General features: G+C 39.4%; 1 pseudogene; it reads left to right on the top strand.

Moving 5' to 3' along the window:
• Window positions 1–4,789: 4,789 nt before the first annotated feature.
• Window positions 4,790–7,352, top strand: LOC120669004 (annotated as a pseudogene).
• The last annotated feature ends 12,745 nt before the right edge of the window (window positions 7,353–20,097 follow it).

The following is a 20,097-nucleotide window of genomic DNA, read 5'->3' as shown; positions in this document are numbered from 1 at the left end:
TCCGATTGTCCAATTTGTACCCGGTGTACATCCTTGGACTTCAAAGGTTTTTATTCCGATTCAGTTCGTCTCTCGGGGTACCCCAATGCCTTGTGTTGATCCGAAGGCTTGAGTTGTTGTTGCTTCTATCATGGTTGGCTCTTAAGGTAGTGGTGCTTCTTGTTGACGATCGGTCTTGCCTCTGCACCTTGATAGCAGGGTGTTAGAGTTATCGTTGATCTTCTCATCGACTTCTTCTTTCTCGACTCTTTCTTCTTCAACTTCTTCTTCGTCGGTTCCATATCCAGTCGGCTTCTTCTTTTGCTTCATCTTCTACTTTGCCCATCTGTCTTCTTTGTCTTCTCCTTAAACCACCTGTCCAATTGGATCATGGGGAGCTCCAGCAGTCAGGGTTGCGCCTCTGCCTTGCTCTGTAGGTGGGTTAGATGCCTGAGCATGACCTTGATTCGCAGTGGTAGCTTCCTCTCGAGCGGTTTCCTCGAAACGTGCCATCAAGCGGCTGATTCTTTGATCTGACATCTTCTTCGAAGGATTGACAAAAGGATGTACTATTTAATGTACGTCACTCACTGGAAAGAGTACATATTCTAAAACCTACACTCAGTAGTAAGAACCATAGAAACAGACAAAATCCAATCAAGAATCAGGCACTCAAGCAATCAAACATCCTATGAAGACTATTTTGCACAGCTATTAGTCCACGGACTTCTTTGAAAGGGTAGTCTCTACTTTAAGGAACTCAGGGTCACTTGTTTGTCGACGAGATCATCTCATTCTCATCCTAAGGGCTTCGTGAGAAGTTCAATAAGTGCAGGTAAGAGAATGAGTCAGAAGTGAGGAAAAGAATCAAAAAGATAAGACTTATAGTTCAAGTGGGGTATATAAAGTAGACGGAAGCGTTTAGAGAGTCCTAAATCTAATGGCCATTGCTATGGCTCGTGCTACGGTCAAGTATGGCTCTGATACCATTCTATAACATCCCGCCTCCCCGAGGCCGGGCCCGCTTACATCTGGCTGCTTTCTAGGACATAGACTGTCCTCACAGACCAACACAATTCTTTTCTGCACACTTTGTCCTCACTCGTGCGCACCCGGGAAGAACTTCCCGGTCGGTCACCCATCCCCAAATTTCTCCGGGCCAAGCACGCTTAACCTCGGAGTTATTTGGAGACCGGCTTCCGAAAAAGAAGTTGCAACTTATTGGTATGAGTATCTTATTAATCCTATTAAGCCCTGGGCCGGGGTGTCACATGCCCACCCCCATAAGAGACCGATGTCCTCGTCGATCAATCCCAAGCCAGGAACGTCCTCTCTTGGCCACGTCCCGTACGTCCAGTGCCAGCAGCCCATGTGCCACGTCCGTGCGTCTAGTGCCAACGGTCCTTGTGCCACGTCCGTGTGTCCAGTGCCAACGGCGCATCCCAGATGCCCGCGCACTGACCCGCCACGCGCCCATGCACATGCCGGTGGCATCTGCGCCCCCACGCGTCCGTGCTCATGCCTCCGCACTTACGCCCGTACGTGCCCATGAAACCACGAGAGTCGGCTCTGATACCAACTGAAACGAACCGGGTTGTCGAACGGACAACCCGACTCACTGTATCGTCGTGATAGTCCCTGGATCAGTAGCTATCACATATAGAACTCATTTCAATTACATATCACAGTCATACTTCGCGATAAAACACAACAAAGATTTAATTATTACATAATCCAGCGGATTGTGGTACGAAATCATCTGGTACAAACCCATTGGGCTAAAAGGGAACAACCAGACAACGGAAGCGGTAGCTAGACTTCTGGGGCATCCTTCATCTTGACTTCTTCTTTCATCCACAGGCAAACTTGAGAGAAGCACGAGTCGTCCTTAGTCCTTCCTTCAAAGTCATCGTCGATATTCGAGTCGGATCCTGCATCTACCAAACTATCCCCGAGGACGGGATAGGTTCACGTCACCATCCGTATGCAAGCTTTAAGTGGATGCATTATGGTAAAAGAAATAGTCAACGGATAAGGCTAGGTTTTCCTATGCGTAGCATCAACAAAGTATAGCATCCGCCAAGACACCTGACGCGGGCCATTCCGGCATCCCGGACTCCATTCCGGCATCCCGGTCTCCCGGTCAACTCACACCTCCGAGACTCACCCAAGTCCCTGACAACCAAGTCGGTGCGAGAACTCCCTCTCCTCGCACCTCAGCTGCTATCCAAGCAGGAAAGTTGGCTAGAGGGAGGTAGAAAAGTATCAAGTCACACTAACTAATGGAAGTAACAGAAGAGTAGGAATGTACATGACCGAGTACGCGGCTATACGTATAGTTTTCCCCCTGCAGGGGTTGTACACCTGTACCCACTCACCCCATCGCCAGCCAGCAGACAACTCCGACTGACTCCGAGGCACTGGTCTACTGAGAACAAGAACTAGCAGCCATGGCACCATCCAGCTTTCCCGGGTTTGGGCGCGTTCTCTCGCAAGAGGTCGCCCCGGGACTGTGAAGCCATCTAGAATAGGATTCCCATGAATCCCGCGAATCGGGGAACGTTAGGTCCACACCTGCTCCCCCTGCACTGATACTACATCCGCCTACAGGCTTGGCACACGCTTACTAGCCTCGGACCGGATCCACCCGCATAATGGATAAGTGGTGTGCACGCTCACAAAGTCCCACTAATCATAGTTACACCAACCGGTTCCTTATATGCCGGGGTGAGCATCTCCGTCCTCATGCGTATCCGCCACAGCGGTCCGCGACTGGCACCCATTACAGGTAAGGCCCACAAAACACCTCAAAAGTCCAACCGTGTCCAACGACACCTACATGCACCCACAACAGGTGCTCGCAGGGTGTGCCCAACACACACCCCCAGCAAAATCAACTTGCTCGCCCCCCGCTAAAAGCCCTAGTCACCAACTCCTGGTATGGTGGATCTCCACACACGCCAAGACTATCATATCACGAGGAAATCCCACACATACACATGCAAGCATATCAACCATTCAAACATGGTTTATATTAGGAGCTCAAGGAATAAGGGCACACAATTGGCTATGCAGGTTTATCTCATAACAGTAATAAAGCGATAGCAGTTCTAGCAAGCAATGTCTAATAGGTAATCAAATCATAGATGGGCGTGAACCTGAGAATTCTCGTAGTCGTCCTAGGTCTTCAGAGTCTTCTCTTTGTCCGGGACGTCCTCCTGGGTCCTCTGGGCGTCCGGGGTATCGATCAGCTCCTCCTCGCTAAGGGCCTATTCGTAATTACGAGTTACTAAGGGGGCCAAAGTGCAAAAGTGCACAAAAGTATCCAAATAAGATCTAAATCACACCAAAACCTACTCTAATGGGTAGATCATGATTTTAGAAAAATTATGAAACTGGTTTCATAATTTTCGGAGCTCCGGTTGAATTATTATCAATTTTTGAAGCCTAAATCTATTTCTGAAATTAACAAATTATTTTCGGAAAAAGAAAACACACAGGGCCGACACGTGGCCGGACGGGAGAATGCCACATGTCCTGCTGATGTCACCATGACGTCAGCGCAGTGTCGGTTCCTGCTGACGTCAGCGGGGTCAAAGCTGACGTCAGCGTTGACTGGTCAACGTTGACGAGTCAACGGTCAACGTCCAGGTCAGCAGGGTCCACGTGTCAATGGTCCCACCTGCCAGCCTCAACCGGAGGCTGACGCGTGGGACCCACGTGTCAGCTGGGTAAAAAGGAAAAAGGGAGAAAGAAAAGGGTTTCTGGGCTCAAAGGACGATCAGGCCGGCTTGGCGGCCTACGGCTCAAAAGAATGGCCGGTTCGGTTCACAGCTAAGAAGGCTGGCTTCATAACTCGGCTCAGCAGGCTAGAACGAAGACGGGCCGGCACGGCTTGGCAGGCTCATCTCGGGGTATGGCTCGCGGACTGGGCTGGCGAATTGGGCCAAAATCGGCCCATCTCCTTTCTTCACTTCTTTCTTTTCTTCTCCCCCCTTCACCGGCTGACAGTCCGGTCCCACTCGTTAGCGCCTTCTTCCACTCTCTTGTAGCTGGGCTCCACATGTCAGCCTCCGCGGGATCTTCTGCGTCAGCTCGAGTGATCCAGAGTGGCCTTATGCCCGTGTGGTCATTCGTGTGCGTGCGGGCGTGCTCGAGCCCGTGCGCCGGCGACGGCCCGACGGCGAGGTCCGGCGGTGGAGCGGGGTGGTGACGGGTTCCAACTCCGGTGAGGACAGGGCAGGTACTCGGCTAGGTCTGAACACGGTGGCGGCACGGCGTGTCCACACGGCCAGCGCACAGGGCAGGGCAGCGGGGTCTCCAGGCGACGATGGCGGCGCCAGCAACTGCGGGCGCGTGCGTGGGATTATGCGGCACGGCTCGCCGGCGAAGCCAAGGGGGTCAAGGTGGATGGCGTGCCCGGCGGCGAGGCGGAGCAGGACAGGGCAAGGCTTAGCGGCGGCCTGGCGCGGATTTGCGTCGCACACACGTAGGTGCGGGTCGTGCCAGACCACGACGGCGGTGAGGAAGGGCAGGGCAGGGGTGCGCGCGGGCACTTGGGAAGCCAAGCCAAGCCAACCTCCCCTCTCTCTATCTCCCACGCGCGGCGGCCGGCCGACCTCCCCTTCTCCTCCCCGCCCTCTCTCTACCATGCGCCGGCGGCCGAGCGGATCCAGGGCGGCCCCACTCGTCGGTGGCACAAAGGAAAGGTGGGGGGTGGAGTGGTGCAGGGCCGATGGCTCGTTCGGAGCAGACCGAAAGGAAAGGGGCCGGTCGGGGTGCGGGGTTGCAGGCCGAAAGGCCAGCTGGTTCGGGTTGTGTGCAGGCCATATTTGGCCTTTGGTTTTTGTTTTGCAGCTGGGCTTGGACTAACTGGGTTTGGATTGCGGTCCGGGTCACAGGTTTGGGCCAGGTTAGGGTTGCGGGCTTCGGTCCGGGTTAGGGCAGGGGTAGGTTAACGGGTTAGGGTTAGAGTTTGGATTTAATTTGAATGGCTTAATTCAAATTAAATCCCACACAGATGTTGGCTCTTGAAATTAAATTGAGGGGCACACCTCAATTTAATTTCCACACAACTTCACACAATAAAACAAATCCAAATCGAATTCGAATTAAACATGGTAGAGCCAAATAAAATCCAATAACTCCAAATATTCTCACACTAGCAATACATTATCCTTAATTATATTAGAAATTTTTAATTACTAGGATTTTTGAGGAGGTAGAAATCCTACTTAAGTTGATATTTACAGCATTGCCACGAAAATTTTTGAAATTCGCATTTTTCGACTTTATAACATTCCGGAAAAAATCCGGGATGTTATATTATCTTTCGCAGCTCAAAGTTCTGAGCCCCTTACTCACACTTGCTTCGGAGGTTCCCATGGCTAGTAAGATGAGCAAGATCAGGGCGACATTGGAGAATATTGAAAAAGAACGTCAAAATTACAGTTTCAGAACAAGCAGCAGATCCAATGATCAACAAGTTATTAATGACCGTGCAACATCGCCAAAGGTGATAAAAGCAGACATCCTAGGGAGGGATCGAGAGAAACAGAAAATAATAGCTCTTTTAAATATTGTGAGTACCTCATCAGAGTTCATTATCCTTCCAATATGTGGCATTGGAGGCATTGGCAAGACAACGATTGCACAACTGCTTTTAATGACAGCTATTTCAAGGACTATGAAAAAGCATGGGTATACGTCTCCCAAACATTTGACTTGAAAAAAATTGAAGCGACTGTAATATCACAACTTCAGCTAAAGCAGGGCCAGCTAGTCAACACACAGGAGCAGGATGTTGGTCCATCTGCTCGTAAGAGCATTTTGATTGTTTTGGATGATCTATGAGAGGAACATGACTTCAAGTTGGATGACCTGAAGAAGTCCCTGAAAATAGTTGGGAATGGACACAAAGTGCATATAATTGTAACCACACGTGATGCTCAGATTGCTCGGAAAATTCAAACAATTGAAGCACACAAGCTAAATGCACTGTCTGTTGAGGTGTGCTGGACTATGATTAAGCAGATAGTTGAATTTGAAGAAAGATCTGACAAAGAGATGTTGAAGGATGTAGGTAAGGAGATTGCAGGAAAGTGTGGAGGTGTGGCCTTGGCAGCTCGTGCTATTGGGTTCATGTTGAGATTCAGGGATGCCGACGGATGGATTTCAGTTCAAAACAGTGCTATCTGGAATGTTTCTACACCAGGAACATCTTCACCATATGCTAATGTGATTGCATGTTTGAAATTGAGCTACAGCAGTATGCCTTCATATCTGAGGCTATGCTTTGCTTATTGTGCAATCTTTCCAAAAGGCCACAAGATGGCTAAAGATAATCTGATTTACCAATGGGCATCTCTAGGTTTTATTAAGCATTCTGATCAATTCTCCATTTGGCAACTTGGTGAGGTCTGCATTAAGCAACTATTGGATATGTCCTTCTTTCAACACTCAGAGTCACCTTTGGTGAGTTTGTTACTTACTGCATGCTTCTATCATGGCAAAGGTTTTCCTTTATTTGATATAATCATTGAACATGTGGTAGCGCACTAATAAAATGCAGAACCTACACCATTTGTAGCAATAACGTTGTTACTTCAACTGATCGACATATGATCTGTGAAAAGGACAAGTACATCGGTCTAGTTAGAGACCATTTATATATTTCAGAAAGTGCTGATAGTAGTTAAAGTTTCTGAAGTTCGATTGAGAGCTTGTCCAAAATGTCAGTTTTTTTTTCAACTCCAATAAATGCACTGTAGATATTTTTGAGAAATGTGGATAGGTTGTAACTTGTCCTAGTACATACATAAAGTGGGGAACATTGGTAGAGGAATTTCAGTTGCTTTTATGTTGTTTTTTATTTTATTTTCTTGTTATTTTTTGGATTTGGAAGAAATAATTAGGAAAATTTGTCCATAGGACAGTGAAAAATGATGAATTTATCTATTGGACATTTAAAGCAAAAAAAAACTTTATCTATAGGACATGGAAAATGAACTGGAGGCGGTGTCCTACTGACAAATTATTTGTTTAACATCCCACAAACTAAATCACCACCTTTCAGTGTCATGTAGACAAAATGTCCCAAATAATTAATGACATGTGCTTTTTCACTTTCGATGTATATATACCAACTATCACACGCAACGTCTTATTAGTTATTACATGGGACAAATTTTTCAAACGGATCGTTATGAAGCATAAAAGATAAAACCTCCCACAGTTTCAATTTTGAACTTTCAACATATATTGAACCATGAGATTTAACTAATCTCTCTCTTACAATTCATGGCTGAAAACGTGAGAGATGTTGCTATATCCCAGGGTTCTAAATCAGGAGCCAATAAATGCACAATTTTTATTTCATATCTAATAAATCTTTAACTAATTAAAGGGTCAACATAACTTGTGACTTTTGACTTTTCTATTCTATTATTTTTTTTTCTTGTTTGTTGAAATAGTTAATAAAAATTGCAGAACATTCTGTTGATGCAAAATCCGGTCACGCATCAAAAGCATTGGATCATGCGGGTTCCGAATGTGAATCTGGCAAAACCAATGTGGCCAATTTCGTTGTGAAGGATGGTTAGGTTTATGAGAAAACAACAAAGAGATAATCAATACACTTACATAGCAAAGAACAACTAGTTTACGAGAAACTAGCAAAGGTCTTGAAGCTCTCGTTTGGGAGGGACTTTGTTGGGTCATGAACACCATTGGCGTGCCCTAGGTCGACCAGCTTGTCTTAGGATGTCATCTTTGATTGTGGAGATTAGTAGACCAACAACAAGATGGAACTCGAAAAGTATCACGATTAAATACGTTAGGTTTGCTAGCAAACCCAGTAGAGAGATAACTAACGCATTTGGATAGAGCCGAACGACTAGTTTATAAGCAAACTAGCAAAAAGGTGTCGATGCTCTCGCCCAGGAGGGCCTCCGTCAGGGCGTGAATAGGTCATCGCCTCGTCGGTATGCCTTAGGTTGACCATTGAGCCTTAAATGTTATATCTGGTCGTGAAGATAATTTCAAGAAAGGGTTTGAAAAATAAGGGCATAAGATTAAAAAAACATGATTGGTAGATTCAATTTGATTATTTCTAAATTAGCTGTGACCATTTATATATAAAGGGTGGGAAGGTCTTGCCCCATGGGAAGCCCAAACAAGTCATGAACCGACATAAAATCCCTACAATGTAACAAAAGATTGTTTAGAAATGGTAAGAGTTCCTTCACCCATTAATTCTACAATCTAGGTAAGATTTTGATAGCACTTTGCTCAATTTAGAAATTCAGTTTAATGAAAATCAAAATACTATCTTTCAGTGAGTATACATTTTTTCTAGTAAAGTATATGATAAAATAAAATTGATTGATATTTGCAATTACAAAAGTTTAGTATCAAACAAAGCAAATCTGTTCTTCTTTTCTTGGGTAACCTACTAGAATGCCTCCTCGGAATTGTCCTGTAACCCAGCAAATTAGCACCCAAAAGCATATTAGTTGTCGAAGGGTGTCAGCATGTATATAGACAAAAAAGTGGTGTAATCTGCTAAAGGTAATTATGCATAAATGATCCAGAATTCTAGCATGTAAGAAAAGACAAAGGGCTCAGCTGCAGGCATTTGCAAAGGCTCACTGATACCAAGGCAATTCCACTTCACGAAGTTGGTTTCACGGCCGACCGCGAGCAGTGGTTGCCAGCGGTCGATGCGTGATGGGAGCAGGGTTCACCAAACTGGTGGGAATCGGTCCGGTTTGACCGGTTACCGGTCAAATCGGTTCGCCCCGGTTCCAGTTTGGACAGATACCAAACTAGTCCAAATTCAAAATTCAAATTCAAATTCAAAAAATAAAAAATTCTCAAAAAATTCCTAAAAATACTTCAAGGTGCGACGAATCTAATGGTGTCAAATTTTCTCAAAAATTCGTTCATTTAGTATAGTTTGCGGGGATTTAAAGCTAAACAAAAAAATATGCATACAAAAGTATACAAATACAAATGTAAAAGAAGTACAAAAAAATATTGGAGGGTTCATTTAGACTAAAACATGTTATACAAACATTCATTTAGTATATTTTGCGGGTATTTGAATTTAAACCAAAAAAGAAAAAAATTTGAATTTGACCGGTTACTAGTCAAACCGACCGGTATACCGGTCCGAACCGATTGCATGGCGGCTTTTGAATTCAAATTTGAATTTGACCGGTTCTGACCGGTAACCGGCCAAACCAGACCGGTATACCGGAACCGGACTCCTCCGGTTTGGCCGGACCGGTCGGGAAGGTAAACAACCAGAGTCTATGATTGAACCAATGATTGAACCTTTAGAAAGTTATGTAGACGAAGAAAATAATGCCCAACAATATAGAGACTTTATAGACTCTCTAGATGATGAAAGTTTATATAATCTGGATAATGCTATGGATGCATTAGAAATAAATAGTGAAAGAATTAATACCTTAGAGGAGGTTAAAACTGAATTAATGGATCAAGGAAATTGCGATCATGATTGGATACAAGGAAGAGGTGACTATAATATTAAATGTGCTTCATGCATTTATTATCCTAGTCAAGAAAATAGATTTACTTGTAGTATATGCTTAAAGTAAGCATGTGCTTCATGCTTAAAACCTGGAAATCAAAGATGGAGACAGGAAGTAGAATTAGAAGAAGAAGATAAATTATTAACAAGAAGAGTTAGAAATTTAGAAAATAGAATAAATAGTTTAGAAGAGACCTTAAGGATTGGAATATCTCTAAAGAGATAGCTTTGGATAGGAGCGCTTGGAGACTAGCTATCAATGTGCCTTGAACCTTGAACTTATTTCTTTCGGGTTTCATCTCTAGCCTACCCCAACTTGCTTGGGAAAAAAGGCTATGTTATTGTTGTTGTTGTTGTTGTTGTAGTTTAGAAGTGGAACTAGAAGAACTAAAAAGTAAGATATAACTCAGTGAGGTACAAAAGGCTGAAGAAAAGGCTGGTAAGAATATTGAGTTAAAGGATCAGACGATAATAAGCAACAAGGATAATAGTGCAATACAGTCAAACAACAAAGATAATAGTACCATACAGTTCAAGGATGCTATAATAAATTTTGGTAGCAAATATATAGTCAAATTGCCATTTAAAGAAATTGTAGGAATAAGAATACCTGTGAAAGTAAAATTAACACCTACTATCACTTACAAAATATTAGCATTAGTTGATACTGGCTGTACTAAAAATATTATGCATGATAAATATTTTGCGAGATGCCCAGAAATAGTTCGTACAATAGACCAAGAAAAGGCAGATATATCCACTGATATGTCTGGAATAAAGAAGCTTCATAATCAGTTAGCCTACAATATTGAGGTACAAATAAATAATACTAAATATATTATGGATGAGATTACAATAAGAGATCTATCTATGATACATGATGATATGATCTTTGGACTAAGGTTTTTACAATTCTCGTTGCAAACAACGATCATACATGAGCAAGGAATTACATCTATTCCTTATCAAGATAATATCCCATACATAACAGAAGTGCGTAAAACTATAAGTTCCAATACCGGAAAGTCCAATTTAGAACTCCAAGGAGCTGATGATAATGACCTTGATGATAATACAGACGAGGAGTTAGGTGAAAATATAGAAGAGTTTCATATGGCAAACTCATGTATAGAATGTATTAGTTTACAATCCTTTGCACCCAATTGGTATAGAGATATAAAATCTAAAAGAGATATAGATAAAATTGTGCAAAGATTAGAAGATATTCAAATAATTGGAGAAATACCAATGAAATATTGGGATAAGAATGGTATTGTGTGTAAAATCAATATAATAAATCCTAACTACATAATTAAGATAAGTCCTATCGAAGCTACACCTAAAGACATAGAAGAATTCAAGATGCATATTGAAGAGCTACTAAAATTAGGAGCCATAAGAGAAAGTAGAAGTCCTCATAGGTCAGCCGCATTTATAGTAAGAAATCATGCAGAAATAGTTAGAGGAAAATCAAGAATGGTCATTAACTATAAAAGATTAAATGATAACACTATAGATGATGGTTATAACATCCCTAATAAGAAAGAATGGATCAATAGAATACAAGGAAGTAAATATTTCTCAAAGCTTGATTTAAAAGCTGGGTTTTGGCAAGTAAAGATGGCTGAAGAATCAATAGAGTGGACAGCTTTTACGTGTCCTCAAGGCCATTTTGAGTGGTTAGTTATGCCTTTAGGATTAAAGAATGCCCCTGCTTTATTTCAAAGAAAGATGCAGAATATCTTTAATGAAAACCAAGAATTTATATTGGTCTACATTGATGATTTGTTAATCTTTTCAAAATCCTATAAAGAACATATAGCTCATTTAGAAACATTTTTTTTAGAAAGGTAGAGAAGCATGGATTAATATTTTCTAAAAAGAAAATGGAAATATGCAAAGAAAAGATAAATTTTTTAGGTCATGAAATTGGGGAAGGAAAAATTTATTTACAAGATCATATTGCAAAGAAAATTTTACAGTTTCCTGATGTTATGAATGACAAGAAGACATTACAACAGTTTTTAGGAATAGTAAATTATGCTAAATATTATATTGAAAACTTAGCCAAGTTGGCTGGACCATTGCATGCAAAGTTAAGAAAAAATGGGCAGAAGCATTTTAATTCTGAAGATATAAGGTTAGTAAGAATTATAAAAGAAAATGTCAAAGAACTAAAACCTTTAGAATTACCTTTAGATGATTATTATTTTATTATAGAGACAGATGCATCTGAAATAGGATGGGGAGCTATATTAAAACAAAAGCCGAACAAGTACTCTCCAAAAACAGAAGAAAAAATATGTAGGTACGCTTCAGGGAAATGTAAGTTAAAGGCTATAAATAACACTGATAGAGAAATATTAGCTGTAACAAATGCAATAAATGCTTTTAGATTATATTTAGGATTCAAAGAGTTCACAGTAAGGACAGACTGTGAAGCTATATGTAAATATTATAATAAAGTCAATAGTAAGAAAAGTTCAACTAGGAGATGGGTTTTATTTGAAGATATCATTACAGGAAATGGTTATAAAGTAATCTTCGAGCATATAAAAGGTAAAGATAATACCTTGCCTGATATATTTTCACGATCATCTATTTTGCAGGAATGAAAAGAGGAATGAGTCCTACTGGTGGTGAAAGTTTCAGCTTTGGAACTGAAAACAGATTGAGAATCTTTCCACCAAATACTTATAAATTTAAGCCTAAAGACCATATTGTCTTAGATGAAATACAAGAATGTGTTTTAGATAATTTTTGGTTCCAATATAATAATAAGAGAGATGATAGAGGTTATATGCTTGCAATATTAAATAGTTTAGCTGAATATTTTCATATGATCAATGGGAAGATACAGCCAAAAGATCTATCGAGCAATATAGAAAAGAAACTCATATATGTCATATATAGGGGAAAGACACCAGGAATATATGTAACATTTGAAGAAGTTATAGCCCAGCAAATAGAAAGAGAAAAAGATGGAGGAATATCATGGAAAAAATATCTAGATATTGATCAAGCCCTATCATATGCAAGAAATATTTTAGGAATAAATTATTTCCTAGAGCCTGCAGCAAAAGAATATATTCAAAAATACAGAAAGACAAATGAGGTAAAGACAAACTTGCCTGGAATAAATATAAGAGAAGATGGACCTTCAAGAATACCCACATATAAGGATGCTGTAAAAAAAGAAGCATCAAATGAAGAATATGTTGAAAAGAAGATCAAAGAAAGGCTAGATTCAATAATTCCTCAATTGAAGAAAGATATAAAAGAAGAAATATGGAAAGAAGTGAAGCATGAAATAAAGGAAAATTTTGATGCCATAAAGAAGGACTATGAAGAAAATATAAAAAAGGATTATGAATCAAAAATGAATATGCCAATATCTGATGATGATATGCTGGATATTCGTGGTCATGGGCAGCAACAAGAGTATTAAGAATTATATATTATGAAAATTAAATATGTGTTAATATTTAAATACCTGCCAGTGTTGATAAGGAGTTATCAACAAATCCGCTGTGGGATAAACATGCCAGAGTGTTTGTTTGATGTCTGTGACATCAATCATTCGGGCGTGGAAGACTATACACACCAAATATAGTACTCGAATATATCCAGAGAATATCACGTGAAGGAAGTGGACAAGGCAAAAGGAATAAACAGTAATTTCAATAGTGAGTACTACTGTAGGCAGGACAATAATTGAAGCCAGCATTATCGTCCAGCTGTTCAGGCAATAGTAAAGGAGGACAATTGAAGACGCCGGGTGTCCAGCGCTTCCTTAAGCCTGAAGGCTCCTCCCGTCTATAAAAGGAGAAGCCAGACGCATGCATTCGACACCACCAGACGGACGAAGAAGAGGAGAGAAGACACCGAGCCTAATACTCAGAGCGCATCCACCACCACTCCACCTAATTAGTAGCCATCTCACTCCCATTGTAATATAGAAATAAGGGAGAAGCTGTAATCGCCCTTCGCCTGTAAGGTAATCCAAGGTTGTGTAAGTGCTTGGGGTTTCCCGAAAGGGAAAGCCGTATGTAAGTTTGCTCTGTGGAAATGGATTAAGCTTTCCTGTGAATTTCCCTGCTTTCCTTTGAGCTCGTGTATACGGGGTGATGTCTTTACGCTAGGGACCCTAGAGGAGAAACCTCTGCGTTGAGTTGCTCTCGTTTAGCCCATGGAGAGGCGTTTGAGAGAGCCTGTGTCCGCAGAGAAGTGTTCCCTTCGGGTGGAACTGCCTGGGGAGACGGTAGAGCCTGAGTCCTGTGTACGCGTGGCCGGGGTTAGTTCGGGAGAAGACCGGGTAGGCCTGATTCTGAAGCAAGCTAGCGATGCATGCGGTGAGTACCGATAGGATTTACACAAGCATAAGACACCCCACTGGCTGAAATTTTGGTTTCGCCAACCTGCCAAGATCCTGAGAAGCACACATTACCCATACTCTGCATAATCACTAATCACGCGCAAATAATAACGCACTCGTTCACCATCCACAAGAGGTCGCTATCGTTCAATAGTTAGTGCCTGAATATTAGCTGTGAAATATTACTCTGCTAATTACCCGCATAACAATCACGCACTCATATCCACTACCCACGCAAGTCGCTTTCATTCAATAGTTAGTGCCTTGAATAGTAGGAAGTTTGGGTGCCTGAGCCACTCTCTGGTGAGTGCTCGTGCGATATTCATATCCCGAATTTCAATAGTACCTGATATTTTGAATAGTGCCACGAATTTGAATAGTAACTGCTGAATTTGAATAGTGTCATGAATAGTAACTCGTGATTTTGAATTTGAATTTCGAAAATTCGATTCCCTGCTTGTATTCCCTTGTACTGGTATCAGAGCCGAGGTTATTAAAATTTGAATTTAAGGGAATTACAATACTCTGTCAAAATTGAAAAAGCTACATTATTTGAATTTAGAAATCAATACCGGAAAGACTGTTAGTACTAAAGAAAATATAAATATTAGGTGCAGAATAAATAGTTCTGAAGAGCATACTTGGCATACCTCTCACGGTCAGATAAATTTAATAGTTGATTTCATTCATAACTTTTACAACACTTGGGGTAAAAGACAAGACGATTTAGAATTAAAACTTGAAAGATTACAGAAAGAACATAAGCATCTAGAAGAGCAATATTTAGTAGCAAATAAAAAATTAGAATTAGCTTCGCAAGCATTGGAAGAAAGCAAAATATTTCTGGGAAAGATTAGTCAAAATAGTGATTATATTAAAAAGGATATATCTTATTTATTCAATAAACTAAAAAGTACTAATATTGCTGAGCATAGTAAAGAAATTGTGTTGTCATCATCTGGAATACTAGAGGTTACTAGATCATTAAATTCGGATAAATGGAAGTATCTGACAACCTGACTAGAAGAGACCAGATACTAGGCCTTTAAGCCTAATGGATAAATTAAAAGGAGGGTGTGATGAAATTGAAACCTTAGAAGAAATGATAGATGTAGAAAGTGACCTTGAAAGATATCAGAAGGACACTTTAAGGAAAATAATACCTCAACAATTATATCAAATGGGTTGGTTTGATTATAAAAGTGGATTATACAGAATATCTAGAGAAGTTGAATCAAGTGTTTTAACAGAACCTGTTCAGTTAAGAATTGTTAGTAAGCAAATTGAGAAAAAATTGAAATATTCTGGATATAAATACATACATCAAGGAATGTATATTATAGGAATTAAAGGAATGACAAGGAAGAAATTAGGTACAAAAGTTTTAATCACCCTATTAGATAAAAGATGGGAATCAGTACACAAAGCATAATTAGGATTCTTAGAAGGAGACATGAATGAAAATATGCTAATAACATATATAGCTCCAGATTTAATAATGCCAATAAAAGAATTTATAGACAAAATGGTATTTGCTTTTCAGACCAAAGGTTATGAAGACTTTAAAGGTACCAATTTATTAGTAAGCATAGAATTCATTGGAAGATTAACCAATAGAAGTGGAACTCGATATAAAGTAAATGTGAATAATGTAATAGAAAGTATGCAATCCAAAGGAATAAATTTTAGGAGTCCTCTTAAAATCAGCTCTGAAGAAAGAGCAGGAGAAGAATGGAATATTGCTGCTTTAATAGAACCAAATATTTTAAAACAGCCTGAAGATTACATAAGCTATGAAAATAGAAAGGGGCAAACTTGTATTAGGTTTGTAGATTATAAAGAAAAAGCCTGGATGATTTAGAAGCATCTAGTTCTGAATCAAATGTAGAAGAAAATAGAAGACATAGTGTATGTGAATTTATGGAAAAATTAGACATTGATAATGAAATAAAACATTATGAGCAAAAACTAAGTAAGATTCCTGATGAATATAATACTTCTATGCTATGTGAATGGTCAGCTATAAGAGAAAAGGAAATTTACTTTAGACGAGAAATTTATAGGCTTAACAAAATTAAAAAGGAAAGAGAATTAAATAGTAGAATGGCTTATACACCAATAAAACAAAATAAAAATGAGTTGAAACTACAAGATAATTTAGATAATAAAGAATTAAAGTTGCAAAAGAAAAATGAAGTAAAGATAGAGAATATAGAAGAAGATGTTATTAGTGAAGAGGAACAGTGGGAAATTAATAATAAGTATTTACTAGAAAGTTATGAGGAAAATGATGAAGATATAAATGAGTCATATAACAAAGATTTAGACATACATATGTATTTACAAGACAAAGATAATGCTATAGAAGCAATGGACCTTGACTCTAGTTCATCTAAAAGAAGAAGAGGTCCAGAAATAAAAACTGAAGAAGAAAAAGAAAGACCTTCTAGAATGTCAGGAACTTAGCCACCAGAAAAGGAAGAACCTGCATATAGCTATATACCTGGAAAATATAAATATATGGGCTCAAAAGAAAGACAATTTGAAAAGACAGTTCAATTTCAAAACTATAGAAGTGATGGTGCTATATTAAACTTAGTAGCACATGATCCTATAGATTGGCCGAATATAATCAGTGTATGGAAAGGATTGATAGTGCAAAAATACATACAAAATCAGCATAATATTGGAAATAGAGTAGAAGATATGCTTACATATTTAGAAACATTTTTAGGAGAATCAGCTAAGGTTTTATGTGAACAATGGATAGAAGCCTTTCCTAATTACTATGAAGAGTTAAAAAGAGCTGGTAGTAATCCATATAATTTTGCAAATATTATTTCAAGCATTGTTGTAGGAGAAGATCCTGAATTAGGATATACTACCTTGCAGAATGAAAGATTAAAAGAAATATAAAAGTTAATTTTAACAAACTAGAAAGGAATAAAAGAATTCTCTCAGCACTATTTGTATAATGCTACAACTGCTAAGCAAGGATATAATAAAGGAATCGTCGAAAGATACTTATTTAATAAGTTGCCAGACCCTTTAGGGTCCATGATATTCGAAGAATATAAAAAGGAATGCAAAGAATATAACATTTCTCAAGCTATAACATTTGTTTTTAAGCAGCTTAGAAAGATATGCACAAATATACAAGCCCAAAGGTCAATGAAACAATCAGATTATAATTTTTGTAACAAGATAGTTCAAATACCATTGATATATGGAGAAGAGAGATCTAGAAATAAAAGATATCCAAAGAATTACAAGAAGGGAAATGTAAAAACAAAGAAGAGATATTTTCTGAGGAGATCAGATAATAGAGCTCCTTTCCTTCATAAAAGAAATGTACGAAGATATAATCCTAGAAAGAATTATGATAGCACATGTAGGTGTTTTATATGTAACTCACCAGATCATTTAAGTAAAACTTGCCCTAATAAAGATAAGAAAAGGCATTCTAGTAAGCAAGAAGAACAAGAAAAGGTGTTAATAATAGATAGTGTGAATGAGAATATTTTAGTTTGTGATGATGATATAATGGACGATGAGTCAATATATTCTATAATAGAGACAGATGAAGTAGAATATGATGAAGAAAATAAATCAAGTGAGGAAGAATTAGATTTAATTGATGAATTAGCTGGTCTAAAAATAAAAATGATGGATCAAGTAATTTGCAATCATGAATGTGATTATAAAGAAGGTAAGTCTAGCATAAAATGTGTATATTGCATATATTATCAAGACCCAGGAGAAAGAGCAACATGTAGTCTTTGTTTAAGACAAGCCTGTATGGCATGTCTAGAACAGAAAAATAATGAGAAAGTGGAAAATAAATTAGAATTAGTAGAAGAAGTTAGTTTAGAGAAAGATAAGAAGGAAAATAAATATTTAGGCAATACTCCACAAGAGTTTTTAGTTCCTAGAATAAGTTTTAAGACTGAGCAAGTCCTGTCATGTTTCACGCAGGATATTATAGATCTAATATGGAGCAAATATGCTGAAAGACAATACAAAACCTTTCTTGATATACAAAATTATTTTATAAAATTATATCAAGGAAAAGAATGGCAATTAGGAATAATTGCCAAAGCAAATATCTTTCCTTTACTCCATATTGATGATAAATTAATTGTCAAGCCTCGTCATAAATTTATAATATTCAAGGCTGATATAAATTTAAAATACTTCAGAAGTATACAAAGAAATACTGGTAATGATATCTCTTTACAAACTATTATAGACCATGGTTTAGCTCATGATATATATGGAACACTTGGAGAAATATGTCAATCAGATCTTGGAATTGCTATTAAAGAAGCATCTAAAAAATTAGCTTGTGTCAAAAAGGAAGATATAGAATTAGATTCTGCTCTAATCCACCAAAATTTACACAACCTATAAGACCAGCAAGCCATGATATTTATATTACAAAAGGATCATATAAATTTCCTACTACTTGGTCTTCTGATATATGGCAGAATTATGAAGAGTTATTCGCCAATAATGCAAATCATGACAAGTGGAGGATATTTACTGAAGCAAGAGAAATAGAAGGAAATACAAAATTTGATATTGAATATTATATGATGTATCAAAATAAGATAATAAAAATATTCCTACGAGAATATTATGGCAAAAATAGTATCATACAAAGGGAAGTGGGAAGACTGATAAAGCCTAATTATGGTACAGAATGTGAACTAAGAAAAGAATATCGAGAATTGTTGGCATGGTATGAAATATGGCGGCCAGAAGATGCTGATACTGAAGTGGAAGAAATATTACAAGATGAATATCAGCAAGATTAATATTAATGTGTCTAGAATGTTGATAAGGTGTTATCAACAATTTCGCCGTGGGATAAACATGCCAGAGTGTTTGCTTGATGACTGCGACATCAATCATTCGGGCGTGGAAGACTATACACACCGAATATATTCTCGAATATATCTAGAGAATATCACGTGAAGGAAGTGGACAAGGCAAAAGGAATAAACAATAATTTCAATAGTAAGTCCTACTGTAGGCAGGACAATTATTGAAGCCAGCGTTATCGTCCAGCTGTCCAGGCAACAGTAAAGGAGGATAATTGAAGACGCCGGGTGTCCAGCGCTTCTTTAGGCCTGAAGGCTCCTCCCGTCTATAAAAGGAGAAGCCAGACGCATGCATTCGACACCACCAGACGGACGAAGAAGAGGAGAGAAGACACCGAGCCTAATACTCAAAGCGCATCCACCACCACTCCACCTAATTAGTAGCCATCTCACTCCCATTGTAATATAGAAATAAGGGAGAAGCTGTAATCGCCCTTCGCCTGTAAGGTAATCCAAGGTTGTGTAAGTGCTTGGGGTTTCCCGAAAGGGAAAGCCGTATGTAAGTTTGCTCTGTGGAAATGGATTAAACTTTCCTGTGAATTTCCCTGCTTTTCTTTGAGCTCGTGCATACGGGGTGATGTCTCTACGCTAGGGACCTTAGAGGAGAAACCTCTGCGTTGAGTTGCTCTCGTTTAGCCCATGGAGAGGCGTTTGAGAGAGCCTGTGTCCGCAGAGAAGTGTTCCCTTCGGGTGGAACTGCCTGGGGAGACGGTAGAGCCTGAGTCCTGTGTACGCGTGGCCGAGGTTAGTTCCGGAGAAGACCGGGTAGGCCTGGTTCTGAAGCAAGCTAGCGATGCATGCGGTGAGTACCGAGTAGGATTTATACAAACATAAGACACCCCACCGGCTGAAATTTTGGTTTCGCCAACCTGCCAAGATCCTGAGAAGCACGCATTACCCATACTCTACATAATCACTAATCACGCGCAAATAATAACGCACTCGTCCACCATCCACGAAGGTCGCTATCGTTGAATAGTATCGCACACCCATACTGCATCAACTCATCATAATCAAGTACCATATAATTTGCTCCCGCTGCCTGACCGAAAATATAGAAGAGTTTCATTTGGCAAACTCATGTATAGAATGTATTAGTTTACAATCCTTTGCACCCAATTGGTATATAGGGGACCTCCTGTGGATGGTGGACGAGTGCGTGATTATTTGCGTGTGATTAGTGATTATTAATGCGTGCTTCTCAGGATCTTGTGAGGCAAGGAGATGGGTTTTATTTGATTATGAAGCCATATGTAAGAATATAGCTCTAGCTTCATAATCAGTTAGCCTACAATATTGAGGTA

This window comes from Panicum virgatum, chromosome 4N (assembly GCF_016808335.1).
Source record: "Panicum virgatum strain AP13 chromosome 4N, P.virgatum_v5, whole genome shotgun sequence".
Taxonomy (NCBI): domain Eukaryota; kingdom Viridiplantae; phylum Streptophyta; class Magnoliopsida; order Poales; family Poaceae; genus Panicum; species Panicum virgatum.
Note: the sequence above shows the minus strand (reverse complement) of the source record. Positions and strands in the feature narration are given on the sequence as shown.